A 15,906-nucleotide genomic window follows, 5' to 3' on the forward strand; every position below is an offset into this window, starting at 1 on the left:
ACCGGGGGATCAAGTATCGGTTTGTACACCTATCCAGCGTCGAGGACTCAGTGAAAAACTTTTGCGAAAGTACTTCGGCCCCTACAAGGTTCTTCGTCGCCTGAGTGACCTCCCATACGAAGTCATTCCGGATAGTGGACATCTTTCCTTCCGACGCTCCGCACGCCCTGAGGTCGTCCACGTGGTCCGGCTAAAGCCCTACTACGCCAGACAATAGACACTTCTCACCCTGCATTTATTTTTGTTTAAGCATCGGGACGATGCTTCATCGGAAGGGGAGGGCAGTGCCACGCGCTAGACACACCGGCGGATGGCACAGGCTATCGCATTAAGATAAGCACGTGACATTGGGCAGTGCCGCACTCCAGACGCACGGGTCGGTCGCACGAGCGTCTTGCGCTCGTGCCTTCGCGTAACTGTGAGCTTTGTTTTTTTGGGACATTCTTTTCATCTACTCCGCTGGGACTTGACACTGAAGTGAAGAAGTTAAAGTTCTTGTTTTTCCACCAAGCCGAACTCTTTTTGTGTTGCACATAAAGTCGTGACAATATTATATAATTTATGTAAATCGAATAAAAGTATTAAAAAAATTGTGCAGCTAGGGTGGCCTAGGCAGACTCGCCGGCAGGGTCTGCGGCAGGCTCGGTAGTGGACAGGGCAGAGGGCTGGGAGAAGGGCTGGGCAAAGGGATTCCACGCAGGGGCCTGGCCACAGGATTCTGAAAGAGGCAGAAGCGGGGGTTTGAATTCAGGTGAAGGGTTTCATAGGCTCTCAGTCCTCTCTTACGCTTGTCAATAATGAATATCAAAATAAAACAGCTTCATTATTTTCCACCCTTTAATTAACTATTCGATTAATCGACTCAGTTGCTCCTCAAGTATAAAATCTCGGAAAAGCGTACCGACTTTATGTTTACTTTTCCATATTATAAACTTTCTTTTCCTGTGAATTATTTTTCGTTATTTTGTATTTAAAAAAAAACTTAGTACTACCTTCTATAATAAATTGATGCGCAGGTAAGACACCGGAGCCGGCTTGATGGAATCAGTGTCTCAGCTGAGACTGGGTGAAAGAAAGCACTGTAAAGGCTGGGAAGCGCGAGCGTTTTGAGTCGAGGTTTGAGTCCCGTTCAGCTCGTACGCTGGCTTTTACAGTGTTGTCTTTCCCCCCGTCTCAGCTGAGACGCTGTTTCTAGCAAGAAGGCCCAGGCGTTTACTACTGTTATGTTCGTCCGACTTGTCCTAACTCAGAGCTCGATCGATCTAGATTTAAATATTTATAGTGATTTAAAAAAATTAATCAAATGGTACGAAGGTTATTTAAGAAATTGCTTAGCTCTATTCTTGCAACATTATAGGCGTCCCTCAACCTTTCATCAAGCTTTAAAAATCTTAACAGTTACAATCTCACCATTTAAGTTCACACCGACATTTCTACGTTACTCTGAAAAAAAAAAAACTTTTTTTAAGATTTACGGTATTTGTGGCACGGGAATATGTAGTTATAAATGTATCCATATTGCCTTCATAATATTTACAGTTCATAAATCCAACTGCTGGCATCCCTCTTCAGCTCACCAGTGCCAAACGCACTACTAAATAAACAGTTCAATAAATACCCCATTATACGTAAGAACATGACAGTTGAACAGAACTTAATGCTTGAGTCAATCAAGAATTTAAAATAAATCACGCATATAATACAGCCTGTCGTGTAAACGCAATTACTGGCAATTACACTAGCAGAGCGCGGTGACATAATTGACACTCCACTTGCACCCAACAAGCCGAACCTTGGCAAATAAGGACTACTGAACGCTCTGTGGTATTCGGCTTTGGACATACCGGGAGGACTTTTTACTACAGGACGGGTGTAGGACAAATTGGTCCCGGTCAGATGTGTCCCGAATAAAATGGTCCGGACAAAATGGTCCCGGACAAAAAGGTCCCAAGTGCCAACCCGGACAAAATGGTCCCAGGTGAATTTATCAATACTTTGATACTGTGAGCGCTCTTAATAGGACAAAATGGTTCGGTACTCCTATTTTGACACACGTTCAAGGATAATATCGACATTTTCATTATAATCATTTAAAACAAATTTTAAATCCCTTTTATCTATACCGTGTAGCTCTATTTCTCAAAGGTTCTTGATTTCTACCGATATATTCCACGTGTATAATCGATATCTCGCTATCGCCGAGAACCTGTTTTCAAATTAGCGCTATCGAGCCTCAAGACGATTTTGTAAATGAAAATCATTATCATACACGTACTACATGTTCTTGACGTGATTTTTTTAAATGAACCTGTCGTACCACCGTGTTGTATTTTTCAGAAACAGCATCGCTCTGTGTGAGCATTGTGTATTAAAGAAATCAAGAATTGATTTCGAAATTATGAGCGTATTTATTACATAGACAACTTAAGAGACAAGAAGTCGACGTGGCTGAAGCGAAGGCCTAATACGAAAATGTATTCATATGACCCATACCCCTCAAAAAGTCGTTCAAGGGAGGGGCCCTTGCACATACTGTGTGCACAGAGTTACAAGCTGCTGCTAATATCCATCAAGAGTAGAAAATACAAAAAAAAACTGCCAACAGCAAATAAACAATGCCACGCAGGAACCATTTTGTCCGGAATGGCAGTTGGGACCATTCTGTCCGGGACCATTTTGTCCGGGACCATTTTGTCCGGGACCATTTTGACCGGGACCATTTTGACCGGATCTCCTACAGCACACATCTACCGCCAAGAAGACAGCCATATTTTAACAAGAAAAATTAAATAAAAATTACTTCGAACGCAGAAATAACCAATCAGAACGCCTCTCACGGTCTATTAGAATACGAAACACTTACAAATAGCGCTGTACAGGGCCTTTCGGGCCGATCGCTGTGGATTACACGTTGAACACGTCGGAGATTCCTGGCACAGAGTTTGACACGGTTCAAGCTCATCGGATAGTGACAAAACGTACATTGCGTAGAAAGAATACCTATCCCCAATGGTCAGGAGGACCTCGCCTTGTCACTCACATGGAAGAGAAGGTGGTGCGTCGTGTCTTCGGTCCGTCGAAGCTAGTGGTCACACGTATGCCCACAACAAAGCAAGATCACCGGTGTGTAGGCGCTGCCGAAAGAATATCCATGGTCTTGGCAATCCGCATGTTGAAGATCGCACTTTGCACTAAGACGAAATGCGCTGCTGCTGATCGAACTCTAGAACCACCATTCTTTCAGGTTTCAGTATAGGGTTACCTGGATGGTAAAGATGCCGAACCGCTTTGCCCGATAAAAACAGTCTGCTAAGCAATCAAATGCACACAGACAACTTAGAAACGGACACCACAGTGTCCTGATATCCGCATGATTTCTCTTGTCATTCTTGTTCCTTGGAGAAAAGAGCTATTTCTGCCACAAAAACAAACAAACAAAAAACATGCATAAATTGCGAAGCGCATCTGCCCACTTGCAGTTCGCGGATGCGCATGTTGGAAATTGAGGAGACCGTCCCCACCGTCTTTCAGTCAATACCTTATCGTGTGGCCTTGGTGCACGCGATCCCATTTTCTATGTGCGTGTGTGTGCGCGTGTGCGTGTGTTTCGCGGGCTGAACCCGATCGCCCCTAAGCCGTTAGTGTAGAGCAGGGATGGGCAAAATAAATACAAATATGTACCGAAATACAAATACAAAATACTTCGTCAAAAATGTATTTAATAACAAATCTAATTACATTTTGAAAAAAGCATTTAAATACAAGATACAAATACAACCAAATGTATTTGGTTTCCTCCAAATACTTTCCAAATACATTCCTCAAAATTTGCGTCAGCGACTTCACGGCACCTGCAACGGGTTTCTGGGTATCTCATTTTAATTTTGCATCGCACACTCGGGAGTTAGTGTGCGAGGCTCTAGTAACGAAATAGAAATATAATCACAAAAAAAAGTAATCATCTTTGACGTAATAGGTGACAAATGTACAGAGCTTCGAGCAGCTTCTTTTGTCGATTACATTTTGGTATAAACCAACAAAGAACCGAGACGACCAAGACGCGCAGCACTAGCTAGGTAATTTTTTATTGTTGCAACTCGCACCAGTTACGAAAATCTGGACAACCCGCGCATTTCGAATGTTTTAGCCAAAAGTATGGATGGAAATCAGGCTGGAAAACATCACAGTTATCACAGGCACTTATTTAGCCAGTCTGCCTGCGAACGTCGATTACGTCACTATTCTTACCCTGGACTAGCACCGTAATCACAAAGTCACTAAACGCTTCTGCTTGATTGAGAGACACTGCATTCGGTGCAGAACGTAGTTTTCTTCCTGCTCTGGACAGTGCCCTTAACATAAAGCCGGAGGAGAATAAGAAAAAAAGCGCCATGCCCGAATGAAAAATGGAGACTATATCTTACAACCGCATGCATAAAAACAAGATGTATTTTCACCCCAAAAATTGTATTTAATTACTATTGTATTTGAAATACCCGCATTGTAGTATTTAAATACTCACGTCAAATACATTACCTAATTCGTAAGTAAATACATATGCAAAATACACAAAGTATTTGAAATACGTATTTCAAATACTTGTAGTTGAAATACTGCCCATCCCTGGTGTAGAGGAAGCTAAGAAGTTCGGTGAACCAATCGCAGGTCTATTTTTAATTACGTGATCACGCTCTCTCCCGTAACTACGCGCAAAAAGCGGCGCAGGTGATGACTGGTCCGACCGGCGCGTAGCTACCCCGGAGCTGTCAGCTTAAGAATACGCAGCCCTCCTCCCTCAATTACGCCGAGTCCTCTTAGCTCACAAAGGAGAGCTTTGGAGAGATTAGTGACAGCGTGGGGAAAATGGGAGGGGAACTGTTCTCTCATCATTCTCTCTCACCCTTTCCGAACCCGTTCCGAGGCAATCGGCGCGACCCCCCCGCCCCCCCCCCCCCCCCCCCTGTTCACTTCTCTCTCTCTGTCTCTCGAATGTCTCGTTTGTCTCTGCTGGTATTTGCTGTCCGGGTTTCCAAAAACCAATGTAGTGGAGATTGCTTAGACATGATAACTCTACAGAAAGAGAACGAAAAGGGACTGACAGACGCGAAGCTCCGAAATCAGCTCGGAGCCTAATGTTAAAATTAAAAACAAACAATGATAAATCAAATGCGGAAAAATGGGGCTAGACTGTAAATCAAGACCAATATCCGGCTAGACTTTAAATCAAGACCAACAAGGTCGTCTGCTATCAGTGCCTTGCCGCCATATAGGATGCATTAGGGCTCTTAGTGTCGCACCAGTAGTGCTGGAAAGTCATAGAGCCGTTATTGCATAACCACATTTCAGAATAGTGTCTTGTTCGAGTCAAACGCAAAGAGGTTCTTCACCTGACACGAGGTGCAATCCACAAGCCCGTAGTTAGGGTACGAATCTTATCTTTCGAGATCATAGAGTCAACGAAATAATTATTATGTTGACTCTATAACGCGGACATCGTTTTTCTTCTTTTTTTTTCTGTTGGCGGTTTTGATGAGTCCATATTACTGGCGACTCCTTAATATGCACAATGAAAGAGCAAAACATCGCCATTAAGTTCTGTACCTTGTTATTTTCTTGTTTTCTTTGCAAAAAAGCACATGAATCGCGCTTTGACAAAATTACAAAATTGACAAGCGCTCGAGCAATTTCAATTTGTTGAGTTGAAACGTACACGCCTAAACCAGCCTTTTCCAATATAATAATAATAATAATAATTTTATTTTCCTTTATATGCAAAGCAGGGAGATAGGGCAAAAAGCTGCATGGCTTGCAGCTTGACGAGGCCCTACTCCGTGTAGCAAAGCAGCAGAGACATTTCAAACAGGACAAGCAAAAAAACAAAGTACCACACCTCATTGCATCGATTATCTACAAAAGAAGTCGTTATAACTGTTTTCCAATAGCATGTCGCGGAGCATGCCCTTTGGTTTTTTAGTAATGTCAATATTTTCACCTTCGAGCTCATTTAAAAGTGACGGTAGTCTATGTTTTAAAGAAGTTAGTCTACAGTTCGTGCGGGAAGTAGTAACACACCAGGCCCTCGCTGTGTCTAGTTTCATACGTCTGGGTTGTTCCCTCCAAGCCCGACAGTACAGAAAGGAAAACGTTGTTATTTTGTTTCACTGCTGTATTGCAGGCTCCCATCAGACGATAGTTGTACAAATGAATAATTTTCACAGCCTTATGTTTACGAAATAGCTCCTCAGAAGAATGCAAAAAAGAATCATTTTCAATTAGAAACACTTTCTTCTGTGTCAGTAGCAGTGTTGTTACGTTTTGTTTCGTTGTGGTTCCCCACACCAGGTGACAGTAAACGTAATGTGTGTAGATCAGGGAGTAATACAGGAGCAACTTCACTCCCGCGGGAAACATAAAACGAGTTTTAGATATTAATCCTATGGCTTTGCAAACTTTCCGGTGGATATACTCAACGTGTTCAGTCCAAGAGAGTGATTCGGTAAAAATGACACCAATAATTTTAACAGATTTTGCAATCTCTAAAAAAGATGAATTCATCGTGATATCCCAGGTAGCACACCAGAGGAATGCCCAACTTGGGCAAATGTCTGGCAAACATAAGGGCCCAACTTTGGCGCAGTTAGTGTTTGCATCATGGCACTCATCAGTGCCAAAGTACGATGCCTAACTATAGCCTTAGTTGGGCGATCCTAGGGCATGCCAAAGTTTGGCTCTTCTCTGGTACGCCAGAGGAGTGCCAAAGTTTGGTGCAATACTTGAGCCATAACTGCCATAGTAAATCCTAATGTGGGAATTCGGGGCATGCCAAGGTTTGGCGTTTCTCTGGTCCGCCAGAGGAGCGCCAAAGTCGGTGGCATACTTTAGCCATAACTGCCAGAGCAACGCCTGATTTCGGTATTTGGGACGTGCCAAAGTTTTGCTTTTCTCCGGTTTTGGCCCAAAGATTCCAGATGAGAGCCGAACTATCAGAAAATTAGGCCTAACTTTGGCACTTGTTTGGCGAATTTGACCCAAAAATGCCAGATCTCAGCTGAACTACAAGGAAGTAAGCCTAACTCTTGCACATATGTGGCAATTTTGTTCCAAAGGTGCCAGATGACTGTCGAACTATGGGAAAGTGAAGCCTAACTTTGGCACTTGTTTGGCGATTTTGGCCCTAAGATGCCAGATGTTAGCCAAACTACAAGCACTAAGCCTAACTCTGGCACATCTGTGGCGATTTGGGCCCGAAGGTGCCAGATGATAGCCGAACTATCAAAAAGTGAAGCCTAACTTTGGCATCTGTTTGGTAGTTTTGACCCAAAAATGCCAAATATCAGCCGAACTACCGGGCAGTAAGCCTAACTCTGGCATTTGTTAGGCGATTTAGGCCCAAATATGCCAGATGACAGACCAACTACCAGGCAGTGAAGCCTCAATTTGGCACTTGTTTGGCGAATTAGGGCCAAAATACCCAGACTCTTGCCAAGGAAGGTCAGGTTTGGCTCTACTTTGGCTTTTTCGGGCTTTTTAATGCCCTAAACTCCCAGACAAAAGCCAAATTTTGGCCCAGAACTCAATGCTACCTGGGATTTAAAGGCAACGATTACATTTCCGTGGTCTAAACAGTACGCATTTATTTTGCCTGTGTTTTTTTTTTATTTCATTAACTAGCGTCCATAAGTATAAATTTTCAAGAACAATTGCCGGCATACTGTCGATCTCAGAAGTTGTTTGACCTTTAATAAAAAAAGAGTGGTATCCTCTGCATATGAAAAGAACCTGAGGCGAGACTCCCGAAACTTTCTTACGACAAAAAAGTTCGTAAATTTATCTTACGACAAATTTACGAACTTTTGAGTATTCCCGAGGCAAAATGTTCGTAAGTTTTGCGTAAGTTAAGACGAAATCCTACGACAGGGGTCCGATCGATCTTACGAACGTTTTGGCGACTTTTAACCAAAATGGCTGCCGCGTACGTCGTCTACCTGCTTCAGCAGCAGCGCGACGCGGAGCGGAATCTACGGCAGCAACGTGTGTTCCGCACTCCTCGGACACTCGACACCATCGCCGATAACCATCTGGCGAGGTACTACCGTCTCCCGAGACCTGCCATGAAGATACTCTGCGAGGCGCTCGCACCTGCGCTCCGCCGTCCGACGGCTCGGAACTGTGCGCTCCCCGTGGACGCCCAAGTACTACTGGCGCTTCGCTTCTATGCGAGCGGCAGTTTTCAGTCGGTCGTGGGCAACGAGGTAGAGGGGCTTAGAGCGATAAACCGGGGTTCCGGTCTGCACTCGAAAGTGACCCCCATAAGGAGGCTGCCATTGTACGCAAATTTGACCACACGTCACATGACCAAACCAAATACGTGACGTCACAGGAAAGATGGCAGCGCCCATGCAGCGGCTGGCCCCAGCTGGGCCGGAGCTTGTCGGATACTTTGTTGGTTGTCGTTCGTCTCGGCGAGTTGATTTCAGACGCGGAAGCCGTCATATGAGGCCGGTCGAAAGCGAGTTCAGACTTCAACGTGGTGTTTGACGTAGGTATAACGTGAAAATACGGAGGAACGGTGTGCATTTCGCTGGTGACCGACCGGGATATTGCCACGGAAGAGACAATCTGACCTACGTTGCTCGGACCTCGGATTGATTCGGATACCGCTAGGATAAAATTTAAGGCGACGTTTCTGTGCTCTCGTTGACCATCGGAATCTTCGAGGTTTTCAGTGAAGCGTGTGCAATATATTTGGATACACAGTTTAGCGACGGAAATTGCGTGAGTAGTGCTTGGCGGTGTGCAATCGTGGTGCAGCTTCGATCAAATGACCGAGGGCTTACTTCGGTTGTGCGGCGCACCGGAAGGCTGCCTTGAAGCTGGTAGTTCCCGTGCCGTGCTGAATGATGCTGTGCTGCTTACAAATTGTTCCGGCGTAGAAGTGCACTTTCACGGAGCACAGGTGTGCGGCGCACCGAAGAGCTGCCTTCAAGCTGGTAGTTCCTGTGCCATGCTTTAGGTGATGCTGTGCTGCTTCCGAAATTGTTCCGGCGTAGACGTGCACTTTTACGGAGCACAGGTGTTGCAGTTGGTATTGATCCCGCTGGTCTGTCGCACGTTTCGTCAACACAAACGTTTCATCCACACTCGTTACGCGAATTGCAAGCTGTCCGGACATTGCATCGAGCGAGTTACGTACCCAGCTCACGCCGCTTTGTGGCAACAGTCTGCAGTGGCTCATTACCAGAAAAGTGGTCCCACATCCATTTCAGTTCAGTTCGTCCACGGCAGTCGCCAAACCCCGAAGGAGAGGATTTATTCGGACAGAATGCCACTAAAGCAATGCAGCTTCTTCAGTGGTCAGGTTAGAGTTTTGTTATACTGTCACGAATCCTTGTTCCAGTCCTAGCTTCTATCAATATTCACTATTCTGGGACACTGCAGGTCATGCTCAGCAGTAATCGTATGTTCTGGTGGAGGTGCTGGGCACCCATAGCCCTTCACTCTGTGTGAACCCGGCGGCTCTTCAGTCGAGTTACTCGATAATGGGACACGGCTGGCGGACTATCCTGCGTCTTACACCCCCGTCGAGCCGTGAGCAAAGTCCTGACCCGATCCTGGCAGAACAACCGCAAGACGACCGAATACCACAAAAAGTAACCTCGGAAATACACCACGAAGCACCTGAAATCCGAGCCAGTTGCTGCTACCAGGAAAAACCACCAGAATTCGGTCTCCTGTCAGAAAATCCGAAGCTGACTAAGCCAACAATGACAAACCTGTAGCAGCAAACCGTGTCCCCTCCCACCATTGTTTGCATGCCCGTCGCAAATCACACTCCGACGCTTTTTCACGCAAGGTGTATGAAGACGTCAAGGACTGGATTGAACAATATGACAGTGTCGCCCGCCACATTGGGTGGACAGACAACCAGCTCCTGCAGAACCTATACTTCTCGTGGAAGAAACTGCCGGCGCTGGTCTGAGAACCATGGATCCTCCTTAACGTCATGGGAAGTTTGCAAGATCGAGCTGAAGCGCGCATTTGTCAGCCAACATCAACGAGAGAGAGCCGCATTCTTGATTCTGTCCAGGACACTGCCCCAACGAGAGCGCCACCGCACTCGTGGAGGATGTTTTGCGCTTGATCGAGCGCCCACGCCCACGCCGACCTTGATGCTACAGAAGACAAGAACCTAAGAATCCCATTCCCCTCACGGGAGGGACAACACCTTCAGCAGCCTTGTCCGCAACCCCCAACAACAGTCGAAGTGTTCATATCACCGAGGCTTCCAACATGGAATGTGCACTGCATGCCCGAGCCTGCCACTATGAACAACTTCCCGGCGTCTCGACACTCGAGTTGTCCAGCTACTACTTCGACGCCAGCCTCCCAGGCATCCACGACATCATCCACGACGTTGTCTGGGAGGAGATCAGGAAGCTACTTCCTGCCATCAGTTGCCTGGCTTTTATTTTGATTGCCGAGATTGTTTCGGAACAGGTTTGACAGGTATTTCAACCGAGACTTCTGCGAGCGAAGCGGCATCTGACAAACCAAGGGCAACTTACGCCACAATGGCACGACGACCGCCACCGGCTGCCTCTTAGTATTCAATGCCAATTCAATGAGACACTCTAATGCCGAAGCATTCCCGACATCGTTTGTAGGTTTGTGCTCAACAAAGTACACCGAGGAAAACGTAGGTGATGCGAATGTGCGACCGAAAACCGCTTTGCCTCCACTGCATGAAGCCGACCATGTCTACCAAAGCAGCCCGTACCAATGAATTGGTCTGCGATGGTTCGTGCCAAACGACCCTCGATTACGTCTCGAGGAGCGACCACGGGAGATTAAGGATTACTTTCGGTGACCCTTGTCCCTGATGCCGAAGGTGCTGAATCGAAGATTCTGAATCCCTGATTACCCCGAAGCTCCTCATGTCCATCACCTCAACAAGAGGTAAGCACGACAAAGCAGGTGAGCGGCGATGCAGTGACAGTGGATTTGGTGTTGGTTGTCGTCCAAGGACAATACCTAAAAATTTGCTGACATCAATTTTCTGTGTCCACTCCACGAAGCACACAATTTCCAACTTTGAGGGAGAATGCCCCTGAGTGACTTGAAGGAATAGAATGGTTGGTTGCTCTCAAAAGTGAACTGCAAGCATCACCAGACTTGGATAGCAAACAAAAATTGTTGCCAGCTATCAAGTCAACGGTACAGCAAAAGGCACAGCCACGTAAGCAATACATGCCCGAGCTTGCTGCATTGATGCCGAAAACTACCAGGAAAATTTTCGGATTAGAAGCCAGCCCTGCAGCTTCAGTGCATCAGACGTCGGTGGCCGCACATGACGTATGATTACAAGACAGCATCAGTCGGTCAAACTTGCCACTCAACCAAACTGAACACCGACGTGCCAGGAGCGTCATCCGACAACAAGGTCCACAGGTACTACGACTGAACGCCTGACACGAGACTGTCGCAGAAAGAACTCGTTATGGAACCATTTCCTAAGAATCAATAATTATGTAATCAAGTGGAAATAAACATATTTGATACACTAACCAGATAAACATATTTCCGCTTGCCTTCATGCCTTGAGAGTCTACACACCGAAAATTGTGTCCACTGCACGCTCTGGACCTTACGAGGACACTCACATCTCTGACCCTTCAATATTAATTAAGGGGTCATACCAGACTGGCAGACTTCTTGCAAGGGGCTGCACTCGTTCAACCTTTCCTGAACATGTGGTGCATCCGAAAACCAACTCCAGAGATGTGAAAGTGTTATTTATTAATTTATTCCTTCCAGGGGCCTTCATAGGCATTGCAGAGAGGATACTTAAAACTGCACACATGATAATAGCATTAAAGCACACTGCTGTAACTTGTTAAATGGAGAAACAAACACACCTCTGAGCATATGGTTTAATAGTACGTGTTGATGCATTGTTATATAGCATGACACTTCCTATATGTATGACACAATAGACCCTTTGCAGAACCTTATCAAGCAACACAACTGTCACCATTTTTTTCGGCGTAAAGCACACGAATGGGCCCCAGTTCACGTCGAACGATAATGCAGCATTTGAGTCCAATACGTGCTGAGCCGAATTCACAGGGATGGCGGACATAACATTCTTGTCGAACAAATGCCCAAAGTCTGAAAGCTTGGGGTAATTACAATAGTAGCTACTGTAACTTGTTTCATCAGAATTTGGCAGACGGCAAAGGCTACCGTCTCGGTGAGTCAATACACACATTGGAGAGAGGCACATGACAGCATATCACCAGAGTGCTTGTCTGCACAGATTTGTCACACACCTTCGCTCCGTCTCTCTGATTGGCTAGAGGGGGCTGTGGCGGTTGTCCTTTTCCAAGTAACGGTGATGCGAAGTATAGACAGCCCACACTTTTAAAAAGAGTCTATTGAAGAGACCGAAAGGAATGGTAGTCAACATTTTTCAACAAGACTGCTCTCCAGGCAAGGGATGAACACAAATATGAATCATCTTACCCAGGTAATTAGAACAATTAAATAATTGACCGACTAATACAATGCACTCTTGATGGAAAAGAGTATAGCTGCCATAAATCCTACAAAACAGAAAAAATGCGCAGTTAATCTATGCATGCACCAAAACAGTTGTTCTTATAGCAAGTCGAATAGCTTTGAAGTAGGTGCCTGCAACGATTTATTCTTCCCCATACTCAGTAAAACGCCATCCTCGTAGCTGAAAATAAGGGTGCACTTCGCACTCACACACACACAAAAAAAGAGGAAGAAAAGCGATCGAATGTAGAATCGTGGATTAGCACAAAAGAATCGCAGGAGCTTCCTCGCTAAAAGTTGCTATGGTTGTTCGGTGACGGAGGGCTGAACCAACTTCCCTTAGGCCCTAACGCGACGTATACATTTCGCGTAGATTCTCAGATTTCAACGTTCAAACAAAGCTAAGAGAATGCGAAAATTTCATGTTAAAAGCACTCAAAGTTCTATCGGTCCTCGGACACATCCCGGAATCCGAGCACCGGTACGGCGATGCTGTCTCACAGGCGTTAATATCCAGATGATCCAGAGCGATCTTGCGCAAAAACGGTATAAAGTCTCATTCCTTCATATTTTCACATTATACCTGCGTCAGCGAGCACGAAGAAGCCCGAAGTCGTCGGAAAGCAGCTGCACATCACGGCTACCGCGCACCGAACCAACTCGCATCCGCCAGCTCTGGGCGCTGCCATCTTACCTGTGACGTCTCGGCTCTTGGGAGGTCACGTGACGAGTGGTCACATTTGCGTAAAGTATGGCGGCAACCGGGGGGGTGCCACTTCCGAACTTCCGGTTTATCACTCTAAGCCCCTCTACCTCGTTGGTCGTGGGCGACGTGGGGAATATGAGCCAGACGAGTGCTTCGCGCATCATAAACTCGGTGAGTAGCGCGCTCTGCAACTTTGCCGAGAGAGGGATCAAGTTCCCCGTGACCCCGCAGGCAGCAATGCGTAGTGCAAGCGGTAAGTGTTTCCCCAATGTCGTGCTCGTTAGTTACCCCTGTTATTTTATTTCAGAGCGAATTGTTAGCGCGTTTACTCAGCCTGATCAGCTTTGATCGGGGGGAACGTGGGCGTTCGCTAAAACGTCATTCGATCAATTCAGTGCCTCCCGCATGACCCTAATGAGTGTAACTTTCATTGACGCGAACCAAGTTGTATAGATTGACGTGAGCAAGGGCATTGTGTGGAATGGTCGCCGAGACTCTCAGTCAGCAATGCATTGTTCATGCAATGCCCATGACAACTAACAAAAGCACTCTTTGCCCCCCCCCCCCCCCCCCCAAAACCCTTCTTTTTTTTGGTAATAGTGTTTAAATAGGTGCGATAGTGCTTTAATTGAGGTATGAGTATTTAGAGGTCATCTCTTTGATAGACCAATTTTTGTATATATTTTAATGTGGTAAATAATATATCCAAAATGTCCACTGCTTCACAGAATGTTGAACACTTCGTTGTTTTAATCTATAGGCTTTGCGGAAATCAATGGATTCCCCAAGGTGCTGGGATGCATCGACGGCACGCACATCGCCCTCAAGATTGCGAAGAAGGACCAGAACATCTACCGAAACAGGACAGGATACGACTCCCTGAATGTGCAAGCGGTCTGCAATGCGTCGAACGAAATCACACAACTCACTGTGAGGCGGCCGGGGAGCACGCCTGACAGTTTTATGTAGCGCAACTGCGACCTGTCGGCGAAGTTCGAGGCTGGGGGCATGCCCGATGGCTGGTTGCTGGGTAGGTATATTTTAATTTGGATTTCATACGAGTATTTAATAGTTGACAGGCTGAACGACCATATGCTTTGTAGCCTCTTGGTATCCAGCCTTTTTTGCATTTGGATCTTGTGGGATTCGACTTGGCTTACTGCACCACGAGGTCGATCCCAATCCGTAGCTCGATGTAGAGGACTGCTACGGCCGGGTCCGTCCGGAGGCTGCCGTGGACTTCAAGGAGAGGATTCACTCCAAAACACACAGATACTGGAGAAGCGGGTTTATTTGGCTCCTGTGCCACCACGCTGTGCCCGTCGGCCAAACTAATAAAAGAGAAGAACGGAAAAGGGTCGGCGCTGTCGCATTAGAAAGATTCACCAGGAGGGGGCCCACGCTGCCGCATTAGGCAGGTTCGTGGAATGGGGAAAGCTCCAAAAAGAACGAGGCTCCGTGGCCCAGAGCATTCCCCGGACGAGAGCCAGGGCCGCCGTTCGAGGCCGCTTATCTAGCCAGCGGAAAGTGGACGCGCCCGGGATAGGTAGTGTGGCTTATCCCGCAGATGGGCCGCGTCCACAATCATTTCCGAAGGGTGCGCCGGAGGCACTTTCACCCAAAAGGGCGAGGGTAGACACGCCCTCTTCGAGGAATGCGGCCTTACCCTCGTATCCGGGATGACGTCGCCATAACGCTCCCACGGCCTGCTTGTGCTAGGTTTAGATAGGGAGACGGGAAACACGTGTTTCCCACAATCTTGGCAAAGGTTTGAGCCAGCTTGCAAATTTCAGTGTAACTCCTAGATAGGTACTTAGTTAAATATATAAGTTAAACCAGGACAAAGCGAGCCAGTCATTTCCTTTGTGCTACTTGCGTGGCCACTAACAAGTTAGGAAGGAATTAAGCTTAAACCGATACAGCTTTCTTCTATGAATCTCTTCTCGTTATCTACTGTAGTGAGCTTCCGTCTGTTCAAGTCTGGAAATGTATTACAGCTGTAGTGGGGAATTTCGGGCGAGCGCTGCAGGTCTGCCGTCCTGGAAGTTGTAGGGTGCCCCTCGTAGTAGTGATCTACAAATCCACGCAAACAGAATGCCCGTTCATCTCGAAACCGGCAGAGCTTGGGAGACGAACTTGCAACCCTTTGGTTACCAGTTCAGGTATTGCTGGAGCGCTTTGTTTGCAAGCCCAAACACCAAGCAGTCATATCTATTGTATTACTTATGCATGGTTTTACGTGATATCTCATATTATTTTTAATAGTTTAGGGGATGCAGGCTACCCCCTGCAGCCATGGCTGATGACGCCATTTCGCAAGCCGAAGGAGGAAGAGGGCGAAGAAGCCTACAACATGTGCCTCATCAAGACGCGTCAAGTTATAGAGAGGACATTCGGGATATTGAAGTCCCGCTTCCGGTTAGTAGCGTCAGCAGAGTCTGAGTTTGGGAGTTAAAACTTGTTCTGAAATTTCCTCAGAACTACCTTCTCTCCTTTCTGCATGTGCGGCATAAAACAAAAACAGTTCTTTTTTTTTGTCCCTATTTTATTTCTCTACCCTCATGCTAAAAGGGTGCTGTTAACACTGTTCCCACTTGGAGACCAAAAAACTAGTTGGAGCTAGGCACATATCAAGGGAGAAG

Source organism: Ixodes scapularis, unplaced genomic scaffold (assembly GCF_016920785.2).
Source record: "Ixodes scapularis isolate PalLabHiFi unplaced genomic scaffold, ASM1692078v2 PGA_scaffold0__279_contigs__length_252992795, whole genome shotgun sequence".
NCBI lineage: Eukaryota > Metazoa > Arthropoda > Arachnida > Ixodida > Ixodidae > Ixodes > Ixodes scapularis.